Source organism: Centruroides vittatus, unplaced genomic scaffold (genome assembly GCF_030686945.1).
Source record: "Centruroides vittatus isolate TY-2023 unplaced genomic scaffold, ASM3068694v2 contig_370, whole genome shotgun sequence".
NCBI classification, from domain to species: domain Eukaryota; kingdom Metazoa; phylum Arthropoda; class Arachnida; order Scorpiones; family Buthidae; genus Centruroides; species Centruroides vittatus.
Window position 1 is genome coordinate 1,802,536 of NW_027122193.1, and position 20,846 is coordinate 1,823,381.

The 20,846-nt window shown below is 30.1% G+C and overlaps 1 protein-coding gene across 2 annotated transcripts in view; it reads left to right on the top strand.

Moving 5' to 3' along the window:
• Positions 1–3,849: 3,849 nt before the first annotated feature.
• The window catches only part of LOC136975300 (interleukin-12 receptor subunit beta-2-like), an 87,306-nt gene continuing 70,309 nt past the window's right edge, over positions 3,850–20,846 (top strand). The window contains exons 1-2 of one of the 2 annotated variants that reach the window (XM_067270342.1): positions 3,850–3,997; positions 5,253–5,324. The gene's annotated coding sequence lies outside the window, so the exon portion shown is untranslated. Of the gene's footprint in view, positions 3,998–5,252; positions 5,325–17,571; positions 17,675–20,846 lie in introns of those variants that run through there. The other variant, XM_067270343.1, reaches the window with a different exon arrangement.

Genomic DNA, 20,846 nt, shown 5'->3' on the forward strand with positions numbered 1-20,846 from the left:
ACACATACATCGATTCACATGTGTTTCGGGCTATTATGCCCTTCATCAGCAGGATTACAATTGTGATAAATTTTGATTCTTTAAGAACCTTTTCCCTCAATTCTTGCGTAAAAGCATAAAACCAGTATAATTGTCCTATTAATAATTAATTAATACCTTCATCTATCTTTGGTATCAATAACATATCTTAAAATGGAGAGATATTCCTGCAAGAAATAATAAATATAGGAGTGTTTCCCACAAGTTGGAACTACAAAAATACTGGGAAGAAAGGGGATCTTAAAATTTTTTGGGACAGTTACATCAAGATAAAGATTGTACTTTATAATTTACAGTAACAATACAGTATTTTTATAATTTTCAATTTATTTGTATACTGAATATTTTTCATTTTAAGAAAATATATAACCTAGATTCAAAGGGAAATCCTGTTGAAAGAAACGTGAATCACGAATTGAATCATTGAATAGAATTGAAGTTAAATATATTACGAAGTTTTTATACAGTTTTTTTCTTTAAATTTTTAAATACGAATTTGTCGATTGTTGATTCTAGATGACACAAAGTAGTAGTAAGAGTTACTTCTTTGAATTACAATATACCATCTCAGCAATTCCGTTAGGAATTACATGGAAATGTAATATTATCCAAATATCATGCCCAATCTTTTCATCGGGAAACATAAATTTATGTAAAGTTATATATGAAACATAATATAAACTTATATAAAATGCAATTAAAATAATTTCTTGTGTATTACTGTAATTTTCTATATAAACATTCGTCATCAATGTTCACCACATTATTGAATAATCCATTATGAAACTGAATTACAAAATCAGAAAGAAATGGCAGGAAATCGTGTTATCCAAATAATTATTATAATTCAGAAAATATCCACGAATTGCTTAACTTTCCAGGCGACCTTATCATATTTTATTTTAAAAACTTTTATATTTTTAACTGTTATAATGGCAAAAAACTTAATTTTGAGGGTAAGGATGGGTTTTCAAAAATTGTAAATGCTAATAACGAGTAAAATCATCATTAAGTCCGATCTTACTAGAGATACACACGACCTCTTTAACTCCCCATCCCCTCTACCTTTAACCATCAAAATTTAATAGCATCAATCTCTCTAATAAACAAACCTTACTGCAAAATTTCAGAAGTTTTTGACAAAAAGCACAGGAGTTATTAAGCTTCGAAGAGGGCAAACAAAATCGTGCCCCCCATACACTGTCATCCATATTTACTATAGCTAGCTCTTAATTGATCTTCGTCGAAGATTGGTTTGGATCTCTTTCCAATTTCATTTTCGAGTTCAGATCCTAAAACCAAATCTTTAGAACCACTGTCGAATAGTCCTTTGCAAAAAATCTCCATTACCTTTTCATCTACATATATATCTTGAAAGGCCAATTATTTGTCAATCAGGTGTTTTGCGGTCGTGTATTCATCATATAGGTTATCCACATCTAATATATTCATCCATCATTTTAAACACTTAAACACACTGGATATCTTCAAGTTTAGCTTCTCGTTTTGATAAAAAATATTTTTAAAGCACAGACGCAATTTGCAATGGCGGAGTGCCTAAGAGACTTTTGAGATTAAGCTTCTTAGGCGTACCTCAAAGGGTACTAGAAATTTGAATTTGTGAAACCAAAGTTGGATTCCAGATAACAATTGGTTTTAGTAGAACAATTGATAAAATTCTGTTCAATTTTGCTTGTTTTTGTCTGGTGACGTTTTATGCAGCGCCGTAACTAGCCTTTTATGCGCCCGGTGCGAGCATCTGTAACTATGCCCCAAAACTATGATCCAAAACTTGGTCCAGGTCATTTCTGCGCTCCACCCCAGGATCTACGCCCTGTGCGTGGGCACCGCTGGCACCGCCCTTGTTACTGCACTGGTTTTTATGAAGTTCTACAATAATCATATTTCCAAAAAACGTGTTATTTTTGTTGAAGGAATTTTTGCCATAACTTAACATAACATCAAATAACTTAGGTGCCGTCATTTCATCCTTTTGTAGATGTCTTGTGACCTCTTCAAAGATCTTCAGAAAGTTTTGGAACAATAGAATGTAAATTTCTGTTTTACTGTAAATTTTTTCCCGGTCTCATTTTTTGATGTATTTTCATATTAAAGAAGGTCATTCTTCTTGCTCCAGGTATTGAAAGTATGATTTTATGGCAGGCAATAACTTAACATGTTTTTCTATGCCTGGCAACGATGACATCCATTTCGTAACACATTTCAGGCGGGGTATTAGCGAAGTTTCCTCTATCTCCGAAACAATATTATTGATTTGCTAGCTCTTTGACTCAATTCTTTACTGTTCGAACACAAAACGAACTGTGCGTAGTTAATATATTGTGGAAAGCTTAAAGCACTCGTAAGGTCTAACAGAATCAACAGTACACTATAAGAAGTTGAATTAGGGCCTTACTAGTGTTGAAATCGTTATCACTCTCATTTTCCGAATTTCGAAAATTCTGTGAGTTGTGACAACGTTAAAAATTAAATAAGAATTAGTACTAGTTTGATGCAAAACTTAACACTTAAATGTAAGATTGCCTGTAAATAATCGTGGGCCCACGATAACAAGGCCCTTGATTTCAAAGAAGCGATAATGGATAATTTATTAAATTGTCAACTACTCGTTATTGTAAGTAAAGTCTCCAGGTTGTTGGATTTATATGCCAAAAATAGCATTGCTTTCAGCCTCTAAACATATATATTTATAGTTTAAAGCCATTATATGAACGTTTCATTGTCTTTCACGAACTTTAAAGAACACCGGGATTTTAAGTGTCCTGAAGAGGATTAACCCGAGACACGAGATTAGAGTGTCAAAACCAGGACGGCTGGTCACTGTAAATTTATATCCCGCTTGATGCTTTAAACCAATCATGAGAAAACCGTGGTCCCCGGGGCTGTAACAACGAAATTTTATCTTCGTATTTTCTGCCTTTCGCCATTATTGCAACCCTAATCAAGTTGATATTCGTGATGAAGAACATTCAAACTAAACTTGACCAGTGAAAAGACTAGAATAAACTCTATATTACTAGTTTGCATATATTATTAGGTTAAGCATACATTATTTCAGTACTTAATGTATTGGCAGTTATGGAGTATGTTGTCACTCAGCAGGCAATTCGTAAGAAAAACAATATATGTGACCCGTCGGAAGCCTACGAAGTCCTCTTCCAGAAAAGGTTGTTTACCACATTATAGTTTTTTAGGTTTTCTTTACGTACTGTACAATAGAAAGTCCTCCCGGGAGGCATCATCCATCGGCAGATCGCGTTGCCGTAAGAAAGTAAAACAGCAAACAATTAAGCTTTAGTACCATATTTAAAATTACATGGTTTACGATTATTTGGATGTTTTTTGGATAAATTTCCGAACGACAAATGACATTTCAACTGGTTCGACTTTATAGCATGCCTTGCGACTTTGCAGCGGCTCCAGTCAAACGACAAGAATTGCACAGTGTGAACCAGCTTTAATCATTTCATATAACATATGTTATATATATATATATATATATATATAACTGTGCTTTATTTCATTTATTTCGTTCTCGCTCTTTTTACATTAATTCTTATTTTAATTTATTAAAACACTTAAGAATATGATCGTTAAGTGTAACACCTTTTGATGATTGAATAAAATCCGCCATAGTTTAAACATTCTCAAATGATTATGCAGTTACTAATTTCATAAAATAAAATATTTAAGTTTATACGCCGTAATTAATTAATATTCAAATTTTGAATTATTTTATGTTAATTTCATAAGTAGGTCAGTCAACAGAGGGAACACTTGACGTCACAACTAGATATCTGACGTCACGCGCGTAACGGGATCACTTAAATTCGCGGGTTCGCCTTGTTTGACAAGTTTTTTTATTATTATTAGTTAAAGGTCGTAAATAAGACATAAGTTTAAGATCGTAGGACGATTTTATATTCAGTAATTTTAGGTAAATAAGTTTTAGATATAAAAATCTAACAATATATAATCATATCAGAGATAAGTCATGCTGTATTTAAAAATAATTGCTATATGTTAAGTAATTTTTCAAAAATTTTGGTATATTTTTAATTAATTCCATAACTTCATAACTTTCTATGAACTAAAAAACAGTTTAAAATGAGTTAGAACCTAGAATATAGGCCAATAATTTGAATATTGTTTTTGTTTCCCTTTTAAATGAGAAAAATTTGAAGTATTTTACATCCAAATACAGTATATGAAGTGAAATTTGAAATTCTTAAATAATTTTTATATTTGCTTACTAGAAATTTACATTATATTAAGGGTAATAATATGAAAAAAACAGGTCGTATAACTGTTTTCCACGTTCATATATATCTAGTATTTGGTTAGCTGTGTCGTGACTTCCTATATACTGTATTTATATGAAGTATACTGTATAAGTTAACATAAGGGAAGCTGTCTATTCATTAAATTCAACTAAAAAATTTAATTGTTAAATAATCTTAAAGTTAAAAACATTTGTCGTAAAATATAATAGATACCGATCGTATTTAAAATATATATTCGATAATAAATGCGAGAGTAAAGGAAACATCACGTAAAAATAAGGTTTATTTCAGAAAGCAAGTGCTTATATATGTTTGCCGCGAGTAACGTAAACGACAGAAATAACATACGGTACTTGTATTATTGTGTATTATCATCAATATATACGCATTATGTGCCGGTTACAGATTCCAGAGAGTGTATTATCATTTTGAGACTTTTAAACTTTAGTTATGTTCTATTATTTCATATTTTTTGTAACATATTTGTAAATATTTTTGTGTATAATACTTTTCTATATTTTCTGTTCATATAAAAATATTTATGTTAAGATAAAATAATTATTCTAGAATTAAAATATTTCAAAAATATTGGATTTATTATATATTTTAATATAATTATGTCGGTTTGTTTTAATTAAAACTATATTAGTTATGTTAGTAGCGGATAAACTAATGTAATTTAAGTTGAAACTTTAGTCATTTTCAAGCGTTAATCATTTTTATAAAGGAGTCTTATCAATTTAATTGCATTCTGTGATTAATATAGTCTTAATCTGTAGATTGGTAGATTATTAAGATAGTTTTGTTGATTAAAGTATTATAATACTTAATAGAATGTAGAAATTTTTTAAAAGGTGTATTTTGAATTCTGTTTATTACTTACAAATGATAATCTTGCTTCTTTATTAGGAATACAAGTACAGTACATCAGTGGCTTAATAATCAAGAATTTTGTATAGGAATGTGTTAATAATTTAAAAGGTAATCAGTTTATACTTGATTTTATATTATAAGTGTTATATTTTTAACATGAGATATCTAACAAATGCAAAATTAAAAATATAAAAATATATTTTTAGTTTTGCATCTAACATACAAATTGATATAGTTTCTCATTGGGATCTTATTTATTAACATTTTAAAATCTAATTTGAAGTCAACCACAGCTTCCTCGAAAGGAAACAGAGTCTATCGTTAGAACATCTATAATTGTTTTCCCAGTGATGGACTTTGTTGCCCAATGGACAGTGATAAGCGTGGCTTGATTGCCTGAAAGTACTATGGAAGCTAGGGTCGATTTTAAATGTATTTCTGTAATAAATCAGAATTTGGAGTTTATTTAATATATTCAATGACAATAATTCATAAAGAGAGAATTAACTTTAACAGAAAGTTCACAAAAATGCTTTATTAAATGCAATCGTGTATTTAGAGGTGAAAACAACCCAAATGTTTTTGGACCTCCTGTCTGTTCGGGACTAAAACATTGTAAAGTTTAAAATAAAATGCAATCACTTTGTTGGAATGGACAACAAAAGGTAGTTACTAATAACAATCTACTTGTTTCATAAACGTGTTGTCATTGATTACTTGCAGGCTTTTTTTGTAAGTTCTTTCCTAAGATTTTCAGTTTAGAGAAATTTGTATAATCTTGAAGCTATTTTATTAAGAGATCAAATTAGGAAGGTGGTAATTAGAAGTTGCACGAATAAAAGTAAAGTAACTACCGTATATTTCCGCAGATAAGACGAGGTATAAATTTTCGTCAAAGTTTTATAGTTATAGCATATATCTGTCCTATAAGACAACCCTAGATTTTGGGGACCTTTTTTATGATTCAACTGTCGTCTTATCTGCGGAAATATATGGTATATATTTATTATATTTGGGGTTTGTAGCAAACACGGTAAACTTGGAAAACATGGAATTCTTATGGATTTAGAAAATAGAATTTTGTAAAATTTCTATAGAAATTGCTGCCATGTGTTAATGTTATATGCTTTTGCCCAAAGTAATTGATTAATTAGATAAGAGTACTATTCTGAAATATTTCTTGCAGTACTTGTAAACCAAATGATGCATTCTTTCAGTTCTTCTGTGATGGATCTTACAATGGAAAGTAAACAGAAACTATTGAGCTAATTTAATATGAAAAATGATCAATTGATTTATCAGTTTTTATAACTTCTATGTAGATATTGTATATATTTATTACTACAAATTATGATATAAATAATGAAAGAATGAAAATAAAACAGATTTTTTATGTGTTTCTGTTAGGGGACTTATCCATCTTAAGGAAAAGGGAAAATGTTTAAACGAGGGATAAATTATTGACAATTTATTAATGGAATTAAAAAAGCAAATTGTTAGAAACAGTATTGGATGCTTATTTTACGAATAGCCAATATAACTTAACTGTTACAATAGAAATTGAGAGAGAATGACTTAATTTTCTTGATCTTCAAAGACAAGTGTTGAAAGTAACCTAAAAAGTATTCAAATAATCACATATATTACATACCACAAGAAGGTATTATTAAAAAGGTTAAAAATAAAGTTAAATAATCATTGATTTATTTTATACTTTAAAATAACCATAGTTGATCCTATAACAAAGTAATATCAGTCGAGATGGACTGATGAAATTCCAGACATTTTCACAATTGATCAGCAACAAACTCATATTAACAGTATAAGGTTAAAAAATGTGAATTCCGATGACAGTTTCACACTCCTATGTATAGTTTAAAAATATATTTTTTGTCACCCTTTTTAAATCTATTGTCGTTAAACTTGAAATTTCTTAAACAACATTTTGGATTGGAGAGTGAATAAAATTTTTAATTCGGCAGAATAATGAGAAATCGAGGTCTGAAAATGTTTTTAAATAAAGTTTGATTCGAAAACACTTTGGTGTTTTTGTGGATGTACAGTCACTTTAATAAAAAACAATACTGTGAAGTTTTTGTAAATTGATACCTTGAACTTTGATTTAATTTTAGCACTAGATTTTACAGTTTTTGTATTTCGACTAAATTTATTCCCGAATTTCCGTCGGATGAATAAATATATTGTTTTTTTACAAATAAAATATATTCATGTTTCATATATCTTCTTTTTTTATAATGGTTTAATGATTAAAATTTGAATGCATTTTATATATTATCTGTTGGATATCTAATATGCATTAATCATAAGAAATGTCAGCTTATCTTGTTTGTTTTAGTCTTATATGTATTCCAAGATAGAATGCTAAAATCAGAAAGATCTGATTTTTTTTAGGGAGTTCTACCTGAGTAAGATCCTAGGTTTGGACCGTAAACATTAGTGACGTAACAGTTTTCATAACTAAATGGAAAGCACAATAAGCTTTGAGAGTTTTATTTATAGTGATTAATGCTTTGTTGTTGGAAGATTACTTTAAAATCCTACCCATTGTGAGTTCGGCCAAACCTACTATAATGGGGGCAGCTGAGTGTTGGACAGTATTAAATATATTCGTGACAAACTGCTCGTGTAAAATTCCTGATATATCTCATCTGAATCTTGCAGAACAATAGGCTGATCCCTTTAGTTATGTTGGACATCTGGCTATCAATTCATGAATTATATGATGTGACAATTTATAAACTGTTTAGTTGTAGACTTGGTAAAAGAAATTAGAATCAAGTTTAGATGTTCGTGTTGTAACAATTTATGCTATAGTTTTCATGCACAGTTTTTGTTATAAGCTTTTTTTATAATTGTTGCAACGATCTTTCTCACTTAGAGAAAGTATATTGTCTTTGTTCAAATTTAAAATTCCAGTTTCTTCAGATTTCTTCATAATTTTATGTAAACCATTTGCAATCAGAATTTTCCTACATCTAATGTAAATAATGCAGTTATTATTCTAATACAACAATTTTGCTTATGTTGGTTCTTAATGATAATATATTTGAAACTGTTTCCTGCCTGATTGTTCAATATTATTTATAGTATGGCTCTAAGATCACTGTTTAATATCAGACTTATTATACTGAGACAAGGAAACATAGGTTTGTGTGTGTGTGTGTATATATATTCTATAAATTATGTTATCAGTCTATTTTGTTTTCATTTGTGCATGTTCTAATTGCACGATGTGTATAGCAAAATATCAACAATTAATGAATTCTAATTTATCCAGTGTTATTAGGATTTTATATTTGGGACAGATTGTCATTTGCCTCCTAAAGCAACAATAAATACTATTTAGATTACTTTTATTTACTTAATAGCGAGGTTGAGGCCGAAGTTTTAAACGCAAAAACGTGTACGTCGGACGTTCGGTGGCGCTTTCCCGTAAGCCTAGAAGTTTGACAATGGTGTTTAGAAAGTCAGTGGAATCGTGCTCGACATTCCAAACGCCATCGTCAAACTTCTAGGCTTACGGGAAAGCGGCGCCGAACGTCCGACGTACACGTTTTTGCGTTTAAAACTTCGGCTTCAACCTCGCTAATGTTTTAATAAATATATTTATAATTTCATTTTATAAAGTACTGTACTTTTCATACTTTCGTGTCACAGAAGTTTTACATAATATGAAATTTATTTTTGGCTTTAAAAATTTTACATTTGGTCCTGTAATAAGAGATTACATTATTTTATTTAAACTTATAAAATAATAAACAGCATAAAATAAATTCAGCTTAGATTAAGAATTTATGTTGTTAATCTGATTTTTATGGCATATTATTTTAAAATAACTTTTTGGATAATTTTACTGAATTTTTATTTTCAAAACTAATTTTTTCATAAATTTGTTTTTCTAAATTACTGTTCTGTTTTTCGACAACTTGAATTCATACGGAAGCAGTCTTTTTTGAATCTTATCTGTACGCAATTGACACTGAAATCATTTGAATTTTGAAAATAGTCCAACTAACAAATTTCACAAAAGAATTTCATGAAATTTAATACCATATTTAAAACAAAAATAAACTGTTAAATTTAGTCTGACATCAGCTCAGCGAGTAGAAGCAAGTTCTACTCGATGAGCTGATGGAATTCATATGGAACAAGTAGTAGTCATTTGGGTTAATGTATCCGTTGGTGCCATGATGGTGGCTCGTCTCTGATTCCGGCAAGGAAACAGTGGGACGCACGTTCTAACCTAACCTAGCCTATTCTAATAATTTGGTTGCTAATAAATTACGGTAATTTATTAGAATAGGTTAGGTTAGGTTAGAATGTGCGTCCACTGTTTCCTTGCCGGAATCGGAGACGAGCCGCCATCTTGGCACCAAGGGTTACATTAACCGTCATTTGAATCTCATCTTCACATAAAAGTATAATTTACAATGCAGAGTAGCTATTTTAGATACAATAAATTAACATAGATAGTTGTTTTGAATATTTTCTTATCAAAATGAAAAATTGTCCAGTCAACTACTTAATGTTAGAGAATATTTAATAACTATTTTTTATGATTATTTAATATTCTGTTTGTTGTAAATGTAACATTAACAGATTTTTAATTGATAATCATAACATCAAATATAAATATTATAACAACTATGTTACAGCTGTTAGTCTGCATATTATAATAGGTGGAATAAAGTGCTGTTTTGTTATTAATATTGTATAATATACTGAACATTTAAAAAAAAATATTTTAATAGATGGTTTTTATTCAAATGACAAACCTGTATAGAATTCAAAGTTTTGTTTACTGACTTTTACATGTCAGAAAGAACATAAACTGATGACATCACTGATCAGTTACAAGTTCTGTAAAGATGATTTTGTAGCTGTAATTCCAGTATAGAGTAAAATCTGATTAATTTGTATACTTTTTCGGATATAAAAGGGAATAAAGAAGACTTACATTACGTTTGAATTTCTTTTTAAATTTTAAAAACACCGAATATTATGAATACAAATGACCTTGATTAAATTTATGTAACATTTTGACAAATGTTTTTATCCCCAAAGCAAAAGCATACTTTCTAGGTATTTGCTAGACATGTTGTGTCAAATATGTTTTAAAAAACTTCCCTAACAAATTTATATAATTATTTCATAAATTGCAATTTTTTTGCGATACTTTTACACAATACAATGAATGGTCTAAATTTTTTCTATGGGAATTTTGCTGTATGTTAGGTAAGTTATCATCAAAATGTAATTTTATACCATAACAAAATTTATTATTTTAATAATTTAAAAAAACTACTGAAAAAGCATATGAAATATTCTAAAAAATGAAAAATTAAATTCAAATCTATTACTTAGTTTAAATTCAAAATATGGGTTAATGTTACCTTAGGTGCCATGATGGCGGCTCGTCTCTGATTCCGGCAAGGAAACATTGGGATGCACGTTCTAACCTAACCTAACCTATTCTAATAATTTGGTTGCTAATAATTATGGTAATTTATTAGAATAGATTAGGTTAGTTAGGTTAGAACGTGCGTTCCACTGTTTCCTTGCCAGAATCAGAGACGAGCCGCCATCTTGGCACCTAAAGTAACGTTAACCCAAAATATGAAAACAAGTTATTAACAACTGTATAAATTCAATATTTATACCAATATAGTATCAATAAAAATGTGTGTTATTGTTTTTAATTTATGCATTAAAACATGCATAGAGTACATACAAGCATTTTATAATAAATCAATAACGATAAACTTTACTTCCTTTGAAGAAGCTTCTACACAGAGATAGTGTACGTAAAGTATTCGGGCATACGAAACAAAGTTTAGAACATAACTATATAGAAATTTAAAAATTTTAAATGAAATTTAATGAAAAGCTGCAACTCCTAATGATAACAATATATAATACATATACATTATAATTTGAAAAATATCAAATTCATTTCACATAAGTAAATGGAGAATGTAGCATTTTAATTTAAAAAAAAAATTTAATCCTTTTGTTCTGAAGTTTGGGAAAGTTTGGTTGGTATGAAGTTAATACCAGTGACGTAGCGAACATAACTGGTGCCTGGGCATAACTGGCACCCGACACTTTATTGGCGCCCCTCTTTCCTTTCCAGAAACACATATAGTTTGTCTTGGAGACCATTTGAGTGCCCCTCTGAGAGTGGTGCCTGGTGCATGATACACCCCCTTGCACCCCCCTCGCTACTCTACTGGTTAATACCTATGAATTTGCACATATAATATCTTTATGAAAATTCAGCAATTTAGACTAGCATAACTACACCATAAAAGCCATCGTTTTCGGTAACTCTTCGTCTTAGTCTACATCAGATTGAGTTTGTAGGACTACTATAATACTAAAGACTTGAATAGAATTGAATTAATTGATTAAAAATGATAAAGTAAGAAAGCATTTTCATCTAAAGAGTTAAATCCTGTTTTTTTTATCAGTATTTATTAATTCGCAAATTTTTTTTCTTATGTAAGATTTGAAAATTAATAATTCTTAGAATTGCTGTTTTATCCTATCTTCCGCCGACTCCAAAGGGAAAACTAACTACACCAATAATTAGTCTCAAAAAATGTTTTATCTGAAAATAAAAGGACTCCTTATCCTGTTAGTAGTCAGTGTATTTGAATTTTCTTAGAATTACTTTGAAAATAATAGTTTATAATAATAAATAAAATAATAAAACAATGGAAGAAAAAATAAAGAATGAAATAATTTGAGGCATTAACCAAAATATTTTCGTTATGGATCCAGAATGCTTAATAATGATAATCAGGCTTCATGATTGTCATAATGTGGTCTGCATGTTGATGCTTGATATCAAGAAAATTTAATAACTTGAAAATCTGGTTGTGAAAACAAAGAATAACTAAGAACTTGAAAATAGATGCCTTTTGGGCATAATGCATTTCAAAAAATGTTTACAAAAGTTGAGCATTAAAGATGCATGTTATGAAGGAAGTTCCATTCCCAGAAGATACCTAAAAAATTATAAAATTCTATTTTAAGAGAAGAAAGTTTTGCTTTTTTAGAGCACTTATTAAAAACATTATTTAAAATATTTAGATTAAACAGAAAATGACAATAACAACTAATTTTGACGTATGATTTCGATGTTACTGATACCAAAACTGGTAGAAAGTGTCATTGCACAAGAGCTTGAATTTTTCTTTCTCCACTGAACATATAAAGTCTGATCTTGGCATACGAAAAGCAATTTAGAGGTATCAAAGTATTATGTATGAATGAGTAAATTGTCCAAAAGTGAAATGTCCAATAGTTCAATATTGCCTGTATTTCAATCTGAAAAAAAAAACTTAAATGAAAAAATAAGCATGCTTATATTTAAATTTTTAGTTTTTTTTTATTGTTTGTGTTTACCTAATCATGATTGAAATAAAATAATATCTACTTTCTGTTATCTATATATATTCTTTAATAACTAAATTTATTAAATCAAATATCGTAATAGGTAATAAATTAGCAAACAGTTGAATGGTTTGACAAATTAATCTGTACTTAATTCAACATCCAGTTAAAGGAAGTAGTAATTCCATTTCAAATTTTTATTTTTATCTAGTGAGTTTGAACAGTTTATGAATAAGTCACTCGATTTCAAATGATCATTAAAATTTTTCTCCGACATCCTTAACACTACAGTTCTCTGCTTTATTGGAGATCAAAACAAAATATAGTAGACCCCCCGTTCCGTGTTATATGAATTCCGTGTTGTACGAGTCAGTTAGATTTTACAAATATTTGAGCCGTTCACAGCCCGGCACTTCTGCAGTTTAGGGGGTACGGCTGTTTGAAAGGTTTTCTTCCATAAAATTAATCGATTCTGGACTAATTTGACTCGAACATTTCCAAAACACATATAATTTTTTGGGAATAATCCATATAAAATATGCTATAAACAAAAAATTGTAGGAATACTTACCGAGTGTGCACCGTTCGAAGACGCCATTGCTTAAGCTTGTTTTCGTCGCGGAGTGGCTTGTCGAATGGCGGATGCGTTTCCCAATAAGTTATTCTTTCTGCGAAAAATTTGCCAAACTTTGGAGGCATCATTAATAGAAATATAATTTTTATGGCCGTCGAATAATAAACGTTTTTTAGTAGGTCCACTGCTCGTTTAAACGCAACGGTTTGTGCAATGTCCACTATTGGTCCAGATTTGACCAATCCTGTCAAGACACGAGCCGGCCACGACAATCTGTCTTATTCTTTTATACGAGCCTCTTTTATTGTGTTATATGAACACGATCGCAATTTTTCTGCCGTGTTATATGAATCCGTCTTATGTGAACCCGTGTTATAGGGGGGTCTACTGTATATTCCACTTTAACTGTATTACTTTCAGGCTTTCCAACCCATTCTTAGGAATACCAAAATCATTGACAGAAATGTGACTTGGATTTGAACACAACATACGAGGGCTGTTCGGAAAGTTTGCGGCCTCAAATAGAACAACAAACAAAATAATGTTAATACTTTTTTTATTTTTCAATGTAGTCTCCTTTATTAGCAATGCACTTATTCCAGCGATGATCTAGCTTTTTTTATGCCATCACAATAGGTCGATTTGTCAAGGTGCGCAAAATACTCGTTCACTTCAGAGATGACTTTGTCATTTGAGTGGAATCTCTTTCCAGCCAAGAATTTTTTTAGGTTTGGAAAAAGGTGGAAGTCACTGGGGGCCAAATTAGGTGAGTACGGTGGATGTGGAACTAATTGGAAGCGAAGTTCGTTTACCTTTTGTTCAGTGATTCTGGCGGAATGTGCAGGTTCATTATTGTGGTGGAACAGAATCTTTTTCTTCTTCAAGTGTGGCCTCTTTTCTTCTATTTCTTTCTTCAGTTTTTCCAAAAGTTTACAGAAATAGACAGCATTGATGGTCTTTCCTCTTTCTAGATAGTCAATAATGATGATTCCTTTAACATCCAAAAAATCGAGGCCATCACTTTCCCCCACTGATGGAACTGTCTTTGCCTTTTTTGGTGATGGCGAACTGTGATGTTTCCATTGCTTCGACTGTTCTTCTGTTTCAGGAGTGTAGTAGTGGACCCACGTTTCATTAGTAGTCACAAACCGACACATGAAATCCTGTGGGTTTTTCTGATAGAAGTCCAAACACTCCTTTGACATCAAAGTGTGAACACGTTTTTGCTCGGCGGTCAGCAGACGCGGCACCTGCCTTGCTGAGACGTTTGTCATACCCAAATTTTCGGTTAGGATGTGGTAAACTTGGTTGACAGAGATGCCTGTTGTCTCAGCTATCTCACGCATTTTCAAACGGTGATCTGCTAACACCAAATCATGAACTTTGTCAATATTTTCTTCAGTGACAGCAGTTGACGGCCATCCACTGCGAGGGTCATCTTCCACACTCTCTCTGCCAGATTTAAAAAGGGCTGTCCATTTTTCAACAATGGTGTATGAAGGAGCAGACTCTCCCAAAACTTCATCCATGTCAGCTTTGATTTGAGATGGGGTCAACCTTTTTTTCGTCAGGTATTTTATGACTGCACGAGTCTCCATTTTTTCCATTTTTGACAAAGCATGTGCACACTGACTATCTGATAAGCTGTTACGACAAATCAAGCGGAAATTCATATCGTATCTTTAGCAAAAATGACTGAATTATTCCCGCCAAAAATTAAATTGATCGCAGCACCGCATATAGGCAAGGCTGCGAACTTTTTGAACAGCCCTCGTACTATAAATACATGTCGCTCCACACAACTCAATAGCTCCTGTCTAACTCTCACCTTCTGCCAGACAAATTATGCAATCACAACAGGAGTTAGATGGAAGCTAGCAAGTGGTGTGAAGTGAAATATGTTTACAATATGTAGTATAATAATCAAAATGGTTTTTGTATCCTGAGGATAAAGAATAAACTGGAAGAATTGAAAGTGTTAGAGATTAAAACAATATTCCATTTAAACCCTAAGAAAGTAGAGAACTGTGTATGTTAAATGAAAATGATTTCACATATTCAAAAATTAGTTGAACTTATTTACAACATTCATTTACAAAAATTGATTGTAATAAATAAAAATTCATTTTTATTAAATTTTATTTACATGACAACTCCATAATGTTATATGCTAAAAGGCACATCACATGTTACACATAACAGAAAACATGTTAATATGAATATTTTAATGAATGTATTAAATTAATATAAACGAAACAATAAAAGTTATTAAATTTAAGATATACATAAAATGATACATAAGCGCAGTAACATACTTAAAAATTGTTCAAATAATTATATCTAATCGATAGCAAGATTCATAAATTAACTGAATAACTGATATCCTTAATACACAAATTACATTTACTGTATAAATTCTATTGTATAAATCCATGGAAGCGAAGCGAACTACTAAAAACTGTCTACTAAAAGAAAAACAAGATTTCGTTATAAATATATACATTTATTCCTCATTACTAAACAACAGTTGAATTAAAATTACGTCTTTTGATAACATGCCAAGTACTCTAATCAAATAAATAGAAATAAGTTATGTACTAATAACTAAGAATAATAATTAATTTATTTTGATTTTATCTTACCTGTATCATAAATACAAAGCCTTTAATATTAACAGTAAAATGAACAAAAAAGTTTATGGTTTTGTTGAATATCCATCTTGTGAAATTCTTTATCTAGTTTTGCTTCTTATAGTATTTAATTTTATCATAATAAGAATTTGAATACCATCTGGAATCAAATATTTTGACCGAATCTTGACTTTGGATAGCTATGATTTACGTAACTGTTTTATATCGAATGATAATGCTGTATACAAAATTGCGGCTCGTCTCTGACTCCAGCATACAGAAGCGAGGAAACAGTGGGGGCGCACGTTTTCTAAACGAGCAATAAATAAATATAAATGTATTAGAATAGCAGCCACATTGAAGAAAATAAATGTATCCACGTAACACAGATGGTTATATTTCCTCTTTATTATTTCTATAAATAAATAGTTTTTATTTTGTCAGAAGCCCTTTTCGGTTAATGTTACCCTAGGTATACAAAATGGCGGCTCGTCTCTGACTCCATCATAATTATTAGCAACTAATTTATTAGAATAGGTTAAGTTTAGAAAACGTGCGCCCCCACTGTTTCCTCGCTTCTGTATGCTGGAGTCAGAGACGAGCCGCCATTTTGTATACCTAGGGTAACATTAACCATTAAGTGTTTTGAATGATTAGAGCATTCAGCAAGTTACGCAAAAAATGAACTTTAGGTGACCTCAAGAATCAAATACAGTTTTTCCATCTTGATTTTTCTTTGCAAAATTAAGCTTAAAAAGTTTTTTTAATAAAATATCATAACAGATGGCACCACACACGCAGTTTTACACGTTGCCTGGAAAGTTAAGCAACTAGTTGCTGGATTTTTATACCGGCTATACCTCATTTTTATAGTAATAGTCATATAACTCCATTATGAATTTTTCGAGCTTTTAAAGTCCTATATTTAGCTATCATTTTGAAATAATAATTCCCATAAGGAAAGTTTCATATAACATTTATGATTGAAAACTAAAATAGATATATATTTTGTAAATATGAAATTCTAGCTTTAAAAAATAAAGATTGCTTTTAATAAAAACAGTAAATAAAGTATAATAATATACGATACAAATAAATAACAAGGTTTAAAGTATTATAGATGCAAAACATGTACGATGGGAAAATTGTGAAAACGTTAATAGTAGTAAAAAATAAATATGGGTAATTAGAATAAATTTCTAAGATATTTGGTCATGGCCGTTTAGAAACGTTCTTAAAGCCGAATCAAGGTAACAAAAAGTGTACGTGATTCGTTTCAAAACGTAAACAAACGGAAAAGTATTACGGAAACGGGATTAAATCGTGTTATAACGTTACCACATTTATTTATTTTTTTCTCTTTTATAACATAATACAGTAATTCGAATAAATATATCATAATGAATGCTTTTTAATTCCAAGATAAAGTTTATTTTCTAAGAGATAAGTATCTAAATCGCATGAATAAATATCCTTGAAAGCGTCTGTAGATAAAAACCTTTCATCAAAAAATAATTTCGGATTTATGTTTGTAAAAAAAAAATTTAGTAGTGTTTTTGCGTGTGGTTCCCCCCTTCCTTCAAATAAAATGGTAGAAGAAGAACCCCCCCTTTTTTTTAAACCCGCACGAGTTCCATAGTGTTCGTGAAACTGATTGTTTACGAAAAGACACAGACGTTTGCGCATGTGTGTTCGCGTAAACTCGACTGACGAATGGGAACGTAGTGTAGTAGTCCGTTGCCTAGCACGTAGTATGTGACATTGTTTTCCTCAACCTCTTGGTATGCATATGCCGCTTCCAGACGTGGAAAATCGGTTCGTAGCACGTGATTTAGGTAAGCCAAATTGATCGAATTTTCCAATTTAAATCTATAAAAAAAATATATATATATATATATAGTTTTATTCGTTAATATACAGTATATAAATTAATATAATTATGTAGTAGTTCCGTGTATTTTCTGTTGTTTTGTTTCACGTTACGCTCTTTCCGATTCTCAGTAGTTGCATTTCGTAATTAGAAAATTGCAAGTGGTACTGTTAGAAAGTATTTTCTTTAATGCAAATTTTAGTTTGTTTTCAGGAAGTTTTTTTTAAATAAATTTATTTAAAATTCTATCAACTTTTATAACCGTTATTGATACGCCGGATGAACGTATTTATCGAAATTTTAATGTGTTTTCAAGAGGTAGAAACTGTTATCGCGGTTTTTAAATCTTTTAATTTAACTTTAGTTTGTTTTCCTTATCTCGTTTGATTTGTGATAAATATAAAATTTAATAAAGTTATCGCGTTGATCGTGTCAAATCCATATTATCTTTCGGTAATTTTATTCGTGTGGAAATTACAGTGATAATGTTACAACTGAAAGTAGAAAGAGAACGGCTATTTTAAATAATAATAATTATTATTATTATCTAAGGCTTTATATGTATAATTTTTTATACATTGGAATGTATATTCGTGGCTCCACGTCTTGAAAACTGTTTGTTGTGGAGTCATTTTAGTTTGTTTGATATTCCTCCTTTTGGAAATAACTTATTTACATGTTTGTGCGCCGTTTGTATCGATTAAACGAGTTTTTTAAACGTCACATCGCGTGCAAAATTAATAAATTAATCGTTATTTATTTAGAAAAGAATTTCTTGACGTTTATTTGCAGTAAGAACATCCTTTTTTGTATGAAGCTGTACGGATTTCTTATGCGGAATGCCTGATTTACACAGATTTCATCTACTTAAAAAGGGGGGGGGCAATAATTAAAAATAAATGGCTTTACTTGAAATAGCTCAGTTTTATAGTCCAGGATTGTATATTTTTAAATTTAGTTCCTATAATCGTATTTAAAACACAAGTATTATATTTAAAAAGGTGTATTTTTTCTGATGATGATTAATCGATTTTCTAATGATATAGCCAGAAAAGTGGTGTTATAACTGAAGACTGGGACAAGATCATTGTGAACTTGCTAGGAACTCGAACTCACTTCGTTAGTTTTTATCATATATGTTTGGCTTTGCCCTTTCGGGAATTTAAAACTTGATTGTACAGTATAAACCCATAAAAAAAAAAGAAAAAAAGGTCCAGTCTTAGTGCCATTGAACCAATATGATTGATAGATTTTTATAGAACTTAACTAATAATAATTAATTTTTCTTCTCAAAAAATCTTTACTGTTATTATTGCCCATTTCAATTTATTCTGATATTTTCATTCTAACAACGAAATTAATTACTCTTCTCTATATAAATCTGAGATTTCAGTATTAAAAAAAATATTATTTTAATCGCTAATTCATCTTATTGTTAATTAGTGTAAATTAGTTGTTCTCTTCTTACTCAACCAGCAGCTCGCGAGTCCTTAACGGTATTGTTTAACACTGTTACGGTTCTGTACGTTAATAAGGGGGGTCTACGATTTAAAAAAAGTTGGGAAACTTGTGATAAATGAAAACGTTTTATCTGCTGAGTAACGTTAATCTTGTTACATGATTTAAAAAGAATTAAAACTATTAAATTTATTGAGGGGGGGTTTAAACTAGAGAACCTACAACACTGTTTTGAATTAATAAATCTGAATTAACTTTAGAATAAAACTAAAAGTGTAGTGATTTATTTAGAGCATAGATTTGTTAAACTGGTTAAGTTGAATTTTTTTCTTTCTGGAGTCATTTATTTTTATCTGTTCGAGAATCATATTAAAATTCGAGTGATATCTCTAACGTACTAGTAGAACTGGTACTAATACCCTTCACGACATTCTTGTTATCCAGATTTTCTTTATTATATTCTACAAAATCAAAACCTTGTCGAAAATTATTGGATCTTTTCCAAATTCTAGTTTTCTCCGGACTCGTTTCCGGGATCATCATGCCCTACTTTCAACAATTTATAACCGTAAACGGGAGTTTTAATACCCCCCGATAACATCATTGGATTCTGTTTATTTTATTTTATTATTTTTTTGGATGTAAGAACGGAAATTTCTCTTCGATCGAATTAAATTTCACGAATCAAAGTCTTCATTTCGCAATTAGTCTTTTCTAAAATATTATAATATTTTCGTGGTATTTATTATCCCGTATGATCCTTGCTGGCAGGGCGTCAGTAGAAGTTTCTTAGAAATTCCTGGCGGACGTATGCTAATGCATTGAGGTCTTTATCAACAAGCTAAACACGTTACTACGGCCTCTTCGCGGTTATCTTATGTTGCATGCTGTCCAAGGTCAACATATAGAAAACTATTCTTAACCGCAATATATAGATTATAAAAGAAAAAAAAAATAGTACTATTGTTAAAGACCTACTTACATTTTCAAAATTGATTTCTCTCTAATAATTTAATAAGCAATATATATATATTTTTAAAGTTTTGTTGCCTTATTTCTCAATTTTTATCGAATATTCACTCTAAAATGAACTTTATACACTTAAATTCAATCTTCAAAAACTAATTTGTATTAGTATACAGGTGAATTTCTGCAAATTATGTTCTTGATTATCAATGGGATGCGATGGGTTTTGCTTAGTTTTTCTTTCCGCCGCTATACTGAAACGTGATTTATATTGTTTTTTTCCTTTGTCTTTTTTGTGTAATTGTAAAAAATATGTACATAAATTATGAATATTTTTTTTTTGTTGTTTATTTTATATACGATACGAAATTTAGACGGACTCTATTACTGCCACGTTCCTATTTAATTGCATGTAGTAAAAACCTGTTTGGATGTATTATTATATTTTTTTTTAAACTCGTCTCATTTATAAGCAATGGCTTGGTCTTATTTACTCCTTTCTCACGTTTAGAAAATTAGTTATCCCGACATACTTTTTTATCTTTTTTTATTTCAAGTTCAAAGTTGAGGCGGGTTTTTATATCGTTTTATGTATTCATATATTGCTGGAATCCGAGAATTTGATTTAGATGAATTTTAATCCAGTTCTTTTTAATTAAGGGGAAAAAATATCTCTGTTTTTAATTAAAGTCGTCTACAACTTAGTTTCTTTT